General features: G+C 39.8%; 1 protein-coding gene across 3 annotated transcripts in view; it reads left to right on the top strand.

Moving 5' to 3' along the window:
- The window catches only part of ncoa3 (nuclear receptor coactivator 3), a 62097-nt gene continuing 51852 nt past the window's right edge, over positions 1-10245 (top strand). For all 3 annotated transcript variants that reach the window (XM_017712398.2, XM_017712405.2, XM_017712389.2), the window contains exon 1: positions 1-128. The gene's annotated coding sequence lies outside the window, so the exon portion shown is untranslated. The remainder of the gene's footprint in view (positions 129-10245) is intronic.

The following is a 10245-nucleotide window of genomic DNA, read 5'->3' as shown; positions in this document are numbered from 1 at the left end:
AGTAAGGGCTTCTATGCGCTTTGGGAGTGTTTCCCATTTAAACAAACACAGCTAGTGCTGAAGATGGCGGAGCTTTCAGAAGTGGCTTAAAGCAGCTGGCGTGTTTCGGTGGACGCATATTTTAACCGGTAAGTGTTCGCGGTGGCAAAGGAAAAACGTCCAAGCTGCAGCGACGTTGCCATAACAGTTTAAAGCCGTTCGGGTTGTGGTTTTCAATGCGGCTGCTCTTGTTTCGAGCTCGACATCTTGATACTCAGTTGCTGCTGGCTGAGACCGAAAGCCGGAGTAGTCCGACAGTGTTAGTAGACCTTTACAGACACGGTTGTCTGTTTTTCACGATTTGTGTTGCACCACAACACTGCTTGTTTGACGAAGCTGAAGTTGGCTTCTTATTTGAATTTTCCGTTCCACCTTAAATTGTGCAGTAGTTACATTCTGGCGCCTGAGGCTCCTGACTGTAATTGCTGCACCGTTTAAGGTGGAACGGGAAATTCGAATTAGAAACTAACTTCAGCTTCGTGCCTGTTGGTTCCCGCTCCTGTTTTTCTTTCGTTGTTATGTTGTTTTTCTTTAAAGTTTTGGTCTTTTTTGGTTTTCCGAATAGCGGAGTCACTAACCTTAAACAGGGCATGCAAAGTTCATTGCCGTCAGGTAGCCGCTTCAGCAACACGAAGGTCGTAACTCAACTCTTTTTTATATCTGCATTCGAGGGTGAATTCATTTTATTCGACGCTAGTTTCCACCGGACGAGGCTCAGTAGCCCGAGCCGCCTGCTTTTCTGTTGTGGAGCAAGTTAAGGATTTAAAGGGCAGTGCTGTGTTTTGAAGTTTTGAATGGCAGACGATTCTCTGATTGGTTATAGTCACTGTAATAACCTGTCCAGCTCTGTACTATCATCGCTTTATTTCAGAAGTTCAGGCAGTAACGTTAAGTATAAAGATCAGTGTTGATCACAAGTCAGCTTATCGTAATGTAACTTATCGTAATCGTCTTATCGTCAGTGTGACAACAGCTCAGTCCAGCTTTTTGTGCTGGGTGTACTTTAACCGGCCGTTCTTAAAGGGGAGTTCCACCCCTTTTTCGAAAATATGTGCAGAATGAAATAAACTCATTTAGGGTGGTTTGATGTGAAATGCTCAGTTTTGGAGAAACCTTTGTTCACAGTGGTGGTTATAGGAACCAGACGTCCGAAGTGTTTTATGTCTCTGATCCCTCACTGAAAGTCACTACCTGCTTGTGAATACAGTACCTGAAGCCTGAAACATTGTTTTATAGTAGTTTTGAGAGAACGCTCAGGCCAGAAAGTGATTTTTAAGAAGCAATTCAAGGCATTTTTTTCAGATTGTCCACTATTTTGCCATAAAAAAAACTGTAGGTTTACTGGAGTTTTGGATAATAAATAAAATGGCTTTGTTTGTGTAGAGATCACAACTTCTGGTTCCTATAACAGACCAGTGTGAATGACTTTGTTTACATTTTGATGATTGAATTATGCAGATTCTGAAAATGTAAGCAAATTTGAAAATAACAGTGAAATTCTCTTTTAAAGCAAATGGACATGTATATTACAATAATCAATAAATTAGGAAATTTTGGACACTGATACTGTTTTTTTTTTTTTTTTGAAAAGTAAAACGTCTGATCCTGCTTTTCGCTAAAACTGAAATGATTCAAAACTACATTGCACTGCCTTCAGATATGCAGATGCCAAATAAACAAGTAGGAAACAAACTAAACCTGTAAACTTGCTTGCTTATGTATTTATTTATTTGTTTGTTTGTTTGTTTGCACTTTTAAGAGCTAATATTGTCAAATGTTGTTGGAAGAAAATTGGCAAGAAAAGTTGTTGAGTCCTTATGGGAGGGGGAAAAAAAGGAAAAAACAAATCACGAGTGTGAGACTGTGGCTTTGAGTTCCGCTTAACAGCAGCACTTCCATTGAGAAGGGTTGAGTGTAAGTTTGTGTCTGGGAAACAGAAATCTTATGTAGACTGGAAAAAAAACCAGACTGAATTTGTTTTGTGGTGATTTTGCCGTGAACTGAGAATAATCTGCAGAGGAAGTACTTTGTTATGGTTTGTTTATTAAATAGGGTTATTTGTTGACCTCTTTTCATGTGGTCTGTGTATGTACACTAGCAGTAGAGCGAGGTTAGATCCACTGTAATTCTTTGGGATTAAGTGGTTTATATTTAAGACATTCTGGATTGATATATCTATATTTATACATAAATACATACATATACTATATGTTCAAAAGTATACAGACATTACTCTTAGATGCACCCATTGCTGACATAGGTGTTCAGCTGTATACATAGAGCTTGTATGAGCGCCATAGAAAAGCATTGACAGTAGAATGAGAAGCTCTGGAGCAGCCACCATACCAAGTGCCAAGCGTCTGCTAGAGGAGTATAAATCCCCCCAGCACCGGGCTGTGGAGCCATTGAACTGTATTCTCTGGAGTGATGGAGCTTTTTACACTCCTCTGTCTTCGGATGAGTTGGGGTAGTGTTTGTGATTCAGAACATCAGTACCTGACCTTATTAATACTATGTCTGAATTTGGTTGAATCTTCACAGCAATGTTACAACAGTTAATGTGAGGCTTTCCCATATTAATCTACTTGATTTCAGAAGAAATGTTGGATGAGAAGGTGTCTACAAACTTTTGGACATGTACACTCTCTCTCTCTCTCTCTCTCTCTCTCTCTCTCTCTCTCTCTCTCTCTCTCTCTCTCTCTCTCTCTCTCTCTCTGGCTCTCGCTCGCTGGTTGCCTACATTATCTGTGACACATGGAGGTGCAGATAGATGATGCCTCAGTTTTGATGCGACAGAGGCCTCGTCAGTAAGATGTACGGCTCTGTCTGCTTTTTGTCATAGATCTTGATGATTCACTTATGTTTTAAGGATGGTGTGGAGCAAAGGATTCAAATGGATGACTGACTAATATGGATATATTTATCACTTATTTTTCTTGCCGAAAAAAAAACCTGCCACTTCACCTGGCCTTGAAGCTTTAGCTACAGAAGAGTTTATTTTTGGCGCATTGCTGTTTGTTTACATGAACGTTAGAAAGTTTAGGTAAGAATATGTGTAGTTGAGACATGAGAGCCTTTATACTTTAAATCCTAACTACATTATAATTTGTGCATCTGGCTGCCACATCTAGGACTGTCACAGTCATTGTGTAATTAGCTGATAGCAATTATTTAATGTCATTATGTTTTTTTCCCCCACAGTGGTTAGTTTTTTTATGTCACATCAAACGGAATGTGAATTGAGTGTCTTTTCCTCAGCTTCATATGGGATGTTCAAGAAGTATAGTTCATGAACAGATACACTATATTGCCAATATATTACTCACCCCTTCAAATAATTTATTTCGGTTGTTCCAATCAATTCCATGACCACAGGTGTATAAAACCAAGCACCTAGGCATGCAGACTGGTTCTACAAACATTTGTGAAAGAATGTGTCGCTCTCAGGAGCTCAGTGAATTCCAGCGTGGTACCGTGATAAGATGCCACCTGTGCGACAAGTCCAGTGGTGAAATTTCCTCACTACTAAATATTCCACAGTCAACTGTCAGTTGTATTATAACAAAGTGGAAGCAGTTAGGAACAACAAAAACTCAGCCACAAAGTGGTCGGCCACGTTAAATGACAGCGAGAGATCAGCGGATGCTGAGGCGCATAGTGTGCAGAGTCAATCACTACAGATCTCCAAACTTCTTGTGGCCTTCAGATTAGCTCAAGAACAATGTAGAGAGATTCATGGAGTGGGTTTCCAAGGCTGAGCAGCTGCATCCCTACATCACCAAGCGCTGAATGCAATGATGTAAAACGCCACCATGGACGCAAGAGCAGTGGAGACGTGTTATCTGGAGTGATGAATCGCGCTTCTCCGTCTGGCAATCAAATGGACGAGTTTGGGTTTGGCAGTTATGTCACTTGTCTGACTGAATTGTGCCAAGTGTAAAGTTTGGTGGAGGGGGGATTATGGTGTGGGCTTGTTTTTTAGTTCCAGTGAAAAGAATTCTTAATGCTTCAGCAGACCAAGAGACTTTGGACAATTTCATGCTCCCAACTTTGTGGGAACAGATTGGGGACGGTCCCTTCTTGTTCCAACATAACTGCACACCAGTGCACAAAGCAAGGTCCATAAAGACATGGATGAGCGAGTTTGGTGTGGAAGAACTCGACTGGTTTGCACAGAGTCCTGACCTCAACCTAATAGAACACCTTTGGGATTCATTGGAGTGGAGACTGCGAGCGAGGCCTTGTCCAACATCAGTGTCTGACCTCACAAATCCGCTTCTGGGAGAATGGTCAAAAATTCACTCCCATAAACACACTCCTAATCCTTGTGGAAAGTCTTCCTAGAAGAGTTGAAGCTGTTATAGCTGCAAAGGGTGGGCTGACGTTATATTAAACCCCTACGGATTAAGAATGGGATCTCACTCAATTTCATATGCGTGTGAAGGCAGAAGAACAAATACTTTTGGCAATTTAGTATATCTGTTTAAATGTAAATTAGGGAAAAAAACAAATAATAAAAATGGCTGAAATAACGTTGGGCTGTAGTTATATTTTTTTTAGGTGACAGCACTGGTGTTGCACAAAAAGCAGCACACATGAACCAACTGTTGATCAAAAACAGTCAAGGGACTGTGGCACGTTTTTGTGTTGGATTAGTAATAGCGGCTGCCTCTTCAGATGAGTTAATGAGCTCACAGAGCTAACTGATGCAACACTGGATGCTGATGAAGACTTGGATTATTTTCCGTTCAGCAGATGACGTGCCAACATGTTTCTTGTCAGAGAAGCTGTTTGTGGACGTAGCTAACCTCAGCGAGAGTAGCTAGCCTAGTTAATAATACAGTCTGTATCTCTGGCTTCTCAATCATGTCCTTAACAACACGTCCTTGACAATGCACTCATGTTCAAGCACCCGGAGAAGCAGTTTAACAGAACATGCCTACTCACAAATGTGAACAAAATCGATGTTTCCCTGAAGTGTTAGCCTGTATGTTTTTTCAGCCCTTCCATCATTAAATATGACAAATACTTGAATACTGGTTTCAGTATTTGAATGCTACTGCCTTGAACGGTAAACTGAGCACTCGGGTACCTACGCACATCTTTATTTGAGGCAAATACATGTAAATCCATTTATTAAGACACATCATAAGTCTTCTAAAAATTTCTCACTTGTGCTAAAGCACTTTTAGAGGGCAATGATCAGTTATGTTTGTTCATTTGAGGTTAAGCAGTGTCTGTCATTAAGGCGCTGCTAAGTATCGACAGCTAAGAAACAGGACAGCTGATCAACCAGTTTGGCTGCTTATGTTTGTACTCTAAAAGCGGCACATAATGAATAAAAAAAAGGAATTCAATCATTTATTGTGATTATTCGTATGGCATTTTTTTTCACAGTCAGAATCAGTGTAAATCGTTTTTCACAGACAGAATTTGTAAAACACCAGCGGCCTTGAAAATGTATTAATTTCATGATGAATAAACCAGTAGACATCATCCACATTTATTTGGCAAAAAAAGTCCTAGATGTGGCAGTTCCATTAACTTCCCACCACAAGTAAAGTTTTTTTTCTGCTTTTCTGAAGTTACTGATTTGTTTTGTAATGACCGCAACAAATTAATCAACAAATTAATCGTTAACTAAAATGTCATGATTGACAAGTCTGGCCACATCACATCTCTTAGCACTACTAACATGTCTAATTGACATTAGACAGTAGAATTACAGAAGTTGTGTTGTGAGAGTCAGGTTCCCCCTTTCTGTCTGTTCCAGCTTTATCTGTTGATGTCTGCACTCACTGAGAACTATGCATCTCTCTTTCTGTTTCTCTCTCTCTCTGTGTGTGGGAAAAGACCTTCTGAACTCTTCCTCATACTGACCGCAAGCAGAGCCCCCTCCTCCTTCTCTCTCTCCCTTTATCACTTCTTTTCTCTCCCTCCCTCTCTCACAGTCACAGGGGTGTCAGGCTGCATTAACTATGAATCAATCTTGTGTCAGGCTCTTTGACTGTAGCTGGGGGGTCATGGGGAGAGGGCATTCGTGGATGCTTTGGCCTCAGGCTGCTCAATATATTGTTTGTTAATTGTTATAGCAGTATTGGCTTTTGCAGTACTGATATGGCAGAAAGCTGCAATACACAAATGTGTTCTCTAAGATGTCGCTAAATGTATTGTATGCTGTAAGCATCATGACCAGTCACAAGGCTTCAAGGCTAGTGTTTTTGATGAAATGAGGCATTTGCATGTTATTGAGTTGTCAACAAAATGAACATGTTTTCACATATATGCCTATTTTTTCTACAGCAGTTTAGCTTCGCCTATTCACACCGAGGCACAATACAGGACAGGGTATCAGAGGAGAGTCCATTTGCATCATTCTGTCTTAAAGGCACAGTAAACAAAACGGCCTGTTTAATTCTAAAAGATAAACCGAGGCTGGCAAATGGTCATATAAATATGACTTGTACACATTTTGCAGGTGGACCTCATGGGTAAAGAATAAAAGAAACAGTGTAGGACATAGAACCTGTAAAAATTTCAGACAGAAGTTTAGATTTCACTTGTATCTCAAACTGGTATTCGATCAGGTTTTTATTGTACTCTGGAAGAGCAAACGTTTAGGTATTTGTGACTGTGCTAAAATGTTTATACTTGATGTAAGTCTCTACTGATGTTATATTTCTCATATTATTTCTACATGTTATTTTAGAAATGTTTATGTCTGCATCCAAAGATATGAATGTACCGCTTTTTTTAACCAGTTGAATACACACTTACATTTGCTATCTTGCTATATTTATCCTGATGTCAAGTAATTTCTGTCGCTTGAGAACTCCATGTGTTCCATTTCAATGATTATTACAGTTATATTTGAATACTGAAATCACTATTTGGGTATTAGTGACGATGGAGAATATGCTAACAATTCTATGAAACAGCAATTTTACTGTAAAACAAAGTTTTGTTTGCAAATAAATATGTTACACCAGAGACGTTATAAAGGAGGAGACAGGTTGCTACTAGAAGTATGAGTGGGAAAGCTTGCACTGCTCAATATGGCGTCTTTTTGCAGAGACTTGCTGGTTACGCAGTGAGCGGGAAATGCCCCCAACCCACCCATCGTTGTTGAGTTCTGTGTAAGCAAAGTAAAAACATTTTTTATGTGTTTGTGAACCAAAAATTTCAACCTGTGTGTTAGGTTTTTGTCAGATTTTACCTGTGATTTCAAAGAATCGATAATTTGGCTTTTAGTGTCACGTTTTTGGCCTCTTCTCATTCACAGAGATAAGAACCAGGGGCCATAGTACAGAAAAATTCTTAAGTCTGGGATCATGTGTTATCTGCTTTGTTGTCATGGCAGCTTCAGTTAAGACTGAAGTTAGGACAGAAGCCATTACAGAACACCAGTTCTTAAGTCTACAATCTTATCTTATTTCCAGATAAGAAAACGGTATAACAGAAACATCCTAAGTTGCAATTTCCTAAATATTTTCTTGACTTCAAGACAAAACACAGAGCTTAACCTGAACCGTTTTAATCGTCTGTTTCTATTGTTTTATATACGGTGATGCGCAGCGTAGCTCACTATGACTAGAATAATGACGCTGCATTTTTCTACATCGAAAATGGTGCTTTGACTTGTGAGTTTTATCTAACAGCATTTAAAAGCCCCAGACGCTGCAGACACGATCTGCATCGTCCGTTCTTATAACCTTTGTGTGTTACTGTTAATGAAAACTCGTTAGATACAATATTACAGTGATGGAAGTGAATAATGGAGACAGAGCTGGATGTGTGTCTGTTTATTAGTAGAAATAACGTTAGCACGCTCAGCTAAAGCGGTTGGGAAATGGAACTGAAACTGCTGTCACAATATTCTTAACTTTCAGTTTATCGTGCTTTAGTTTTATTTACTTTATTTATTAACTTTATTTACACCAATAACTGTCCGACTAACTTGATTACATTTCAGCTGTGCACGTATGGTCAGTTGCTAGGTAACAGACATGAGAGTTGGTTGTCAACTTCGTTCGAGTAAGTTAAGATTTCCTAACTTGAGATAGGAAAAGATGCTATGAGATAAGATTCCTAAATTAAGAGAAGATTTTGTTCTGTAATATGAACTTTTTTGAAAAAAGACATAAAGATAAGAATTTTCTGTAATACGGCCCCTGGTCTGACTGGTAATAACTTCCCAGGGCTGTTGCAAAGATGCCTGCCTGTATGACTTTCCTGTAAAGATTTTGGTTCTACTTTGTTACTCTGAAACATGAGTGCCTTAACATTAATGCGTTGAGGAGCATGTGTTGGTTATTGCTAAATCGGCTAGGCTGATGTTAGCTAGGCCCAGAAACAGTTAAAATACGTTTCTCCGACAAAATAACATGTTGGCACACCATACACTTAAGAGTTAAAACACAAAACAAACATATGACGAATATGTAATACAACGAATCCTCTTTAGTGTCCAGTGTTAACTGTACTTTTAGCTCATTAGCTCATGTGAGGTAGCTCGTCTCTGTTATGTTGTTCATCTGACACTGTTTTCACTTTTCGCTATTTTTGAATAAAAAACATCTTTTAAAATGTATTCCTCTGTACGATTCAAATTTTTAGTCAGGAAATAAGAAATTTAGCCACAGCTCTACATTTCAGCTGAAGTCAGCCAAAATTTTTCGTTTCCAAAAGCCAGAAGCCTTTTTTTCACCTTCCCTTCCTTTTTCAAGACAAACACAGAGACAAACTGGATATCTATTCATAAGCTCTTATGGATACCCGAATATCAGAATTGGTCAGAATGCACATCTACGTTAGCTGTAACGTTAGCTTTCTGGCTTCCTTCTATGTTAAATGCCAAAAGGCATTAGGTAGTGAGCCAGCTAACCACAAATTAAAGTTGCCTTTCCCTGAACTAACCCGAAAGAGGTTGTAGCCTTTAATAGTTTACTTCATCAGAAGGGGGGTTTCCAGTATTCAAACCAGGAAATGCTCTAGAGACGACTGCCTCGCCACTGTAGGAGTTGAGTAGGCATGTTTCCAACAGATGTATTGATAGTTATATTTTTAGATATTGGACAGAGTGTCCCTTTTACGTGCTTGTGTTTATGATGTACCGTGATGTATATCACAAGTTCGCAATTGCAGTGTCTTCCTCGGTGCCTCAACCAAGCATTAATGCTGCGTTTTTCACTCTCTCACTGGAGACGAGGTGCCTCTGTTGGTTTCAGAGTTGGTTTCAGTCTGGTAGGGCTGCAGCTGACAGACCAGTTTTTTTGGTGTTTGCGTCAACATCACAAGAACACGGCCACATGAAATGTACCAGACGTGCGTTCACAAACGCTGCATGTTACTAAACTCTACTCTGGTCTTGGCCCGATGTGGCAAGCGCCGCTTTGTTGAGTGTTTTTGAGTTTATTGTGTGCTGGAGGACGCTGTAGAGTTTGAGTATTGATTGGAGCATGTTGAGAGCAGTAGTGGCGAAAAGAGCTGAGTGAAAAGTGGATGTCTCATCATCCCTCTTTGGCAGACTGTCTTTTTTTTTTTTTTTTGGTCTGCGTAAGCGCCGTTCAAGAGCTTGAATTGGTGGCATTCTTTTGGTGTGGAGTCAGAGCTTTCGTGTCTGTGTATGAGTGAGAGAGAGGGAGACAAAGAGGTGTGTATGGGAGACAATTGGTTGGAGAGGAGGGAAAATGTTTTAGGCGTATGAGGTTTGTGTGTTAAATGTAGAAAGTGCAGCGTGGCTATGTGAGGGCTGCTGATGGCAGTCTGCTGAAACAACAGCTTGATTGTTGCTCCATTTGAAATCTGATACTCTGGCCTTGGGGGTGGCGTTTTGCCTTAGGCAAGTTGAAGGTGTCGATGCAGACCACTGTTCTGGCTCTTGGTGTGTTCTGTGATGTGGGCAGCAGAGGTGGACAATAAAACAAAATGTAATATCATGATACTTCAGGAAGGTTTTTGCATACACAGTATATTACAGTATTTTTTTTTCTGACAGCTGATAAAGTAGAACTTAACAGTAAGTGCCAAATACTGCCAAAAATCATGAATGAAATTATGTACATTCAGCATTTCACACACTGTGCTGCATTAAATTAAATTAAACAGGACTAATTATGCAGTTGGGAAGTGGTACTGACGGTGTCCACAGTATGCTTAGAAGTTGAGACATATCATTACCAGTGCAGCAAAAACTTTTGCAGCCTG

Source organism: Pygocentrus nattereri, chromosome 21, assembly GCF_015220715.1.
Source record: "Pygocentrus nattereri isolate fPygNat1 chromosome 21, fPygNat1.pri, whole genome shotgun sequence".
NCBI lineage: Eukaryota > Metazoa > Chordata > Actinopteri > Characiformes > Serrasalmidae > Pygocentrus > Pygocentrus nattereri.
The sequence above is the reverse complement of the archived record's forward strand: the minus strand, read 5'-3'. Positions and strand labels throughout refer to the sequence as shown.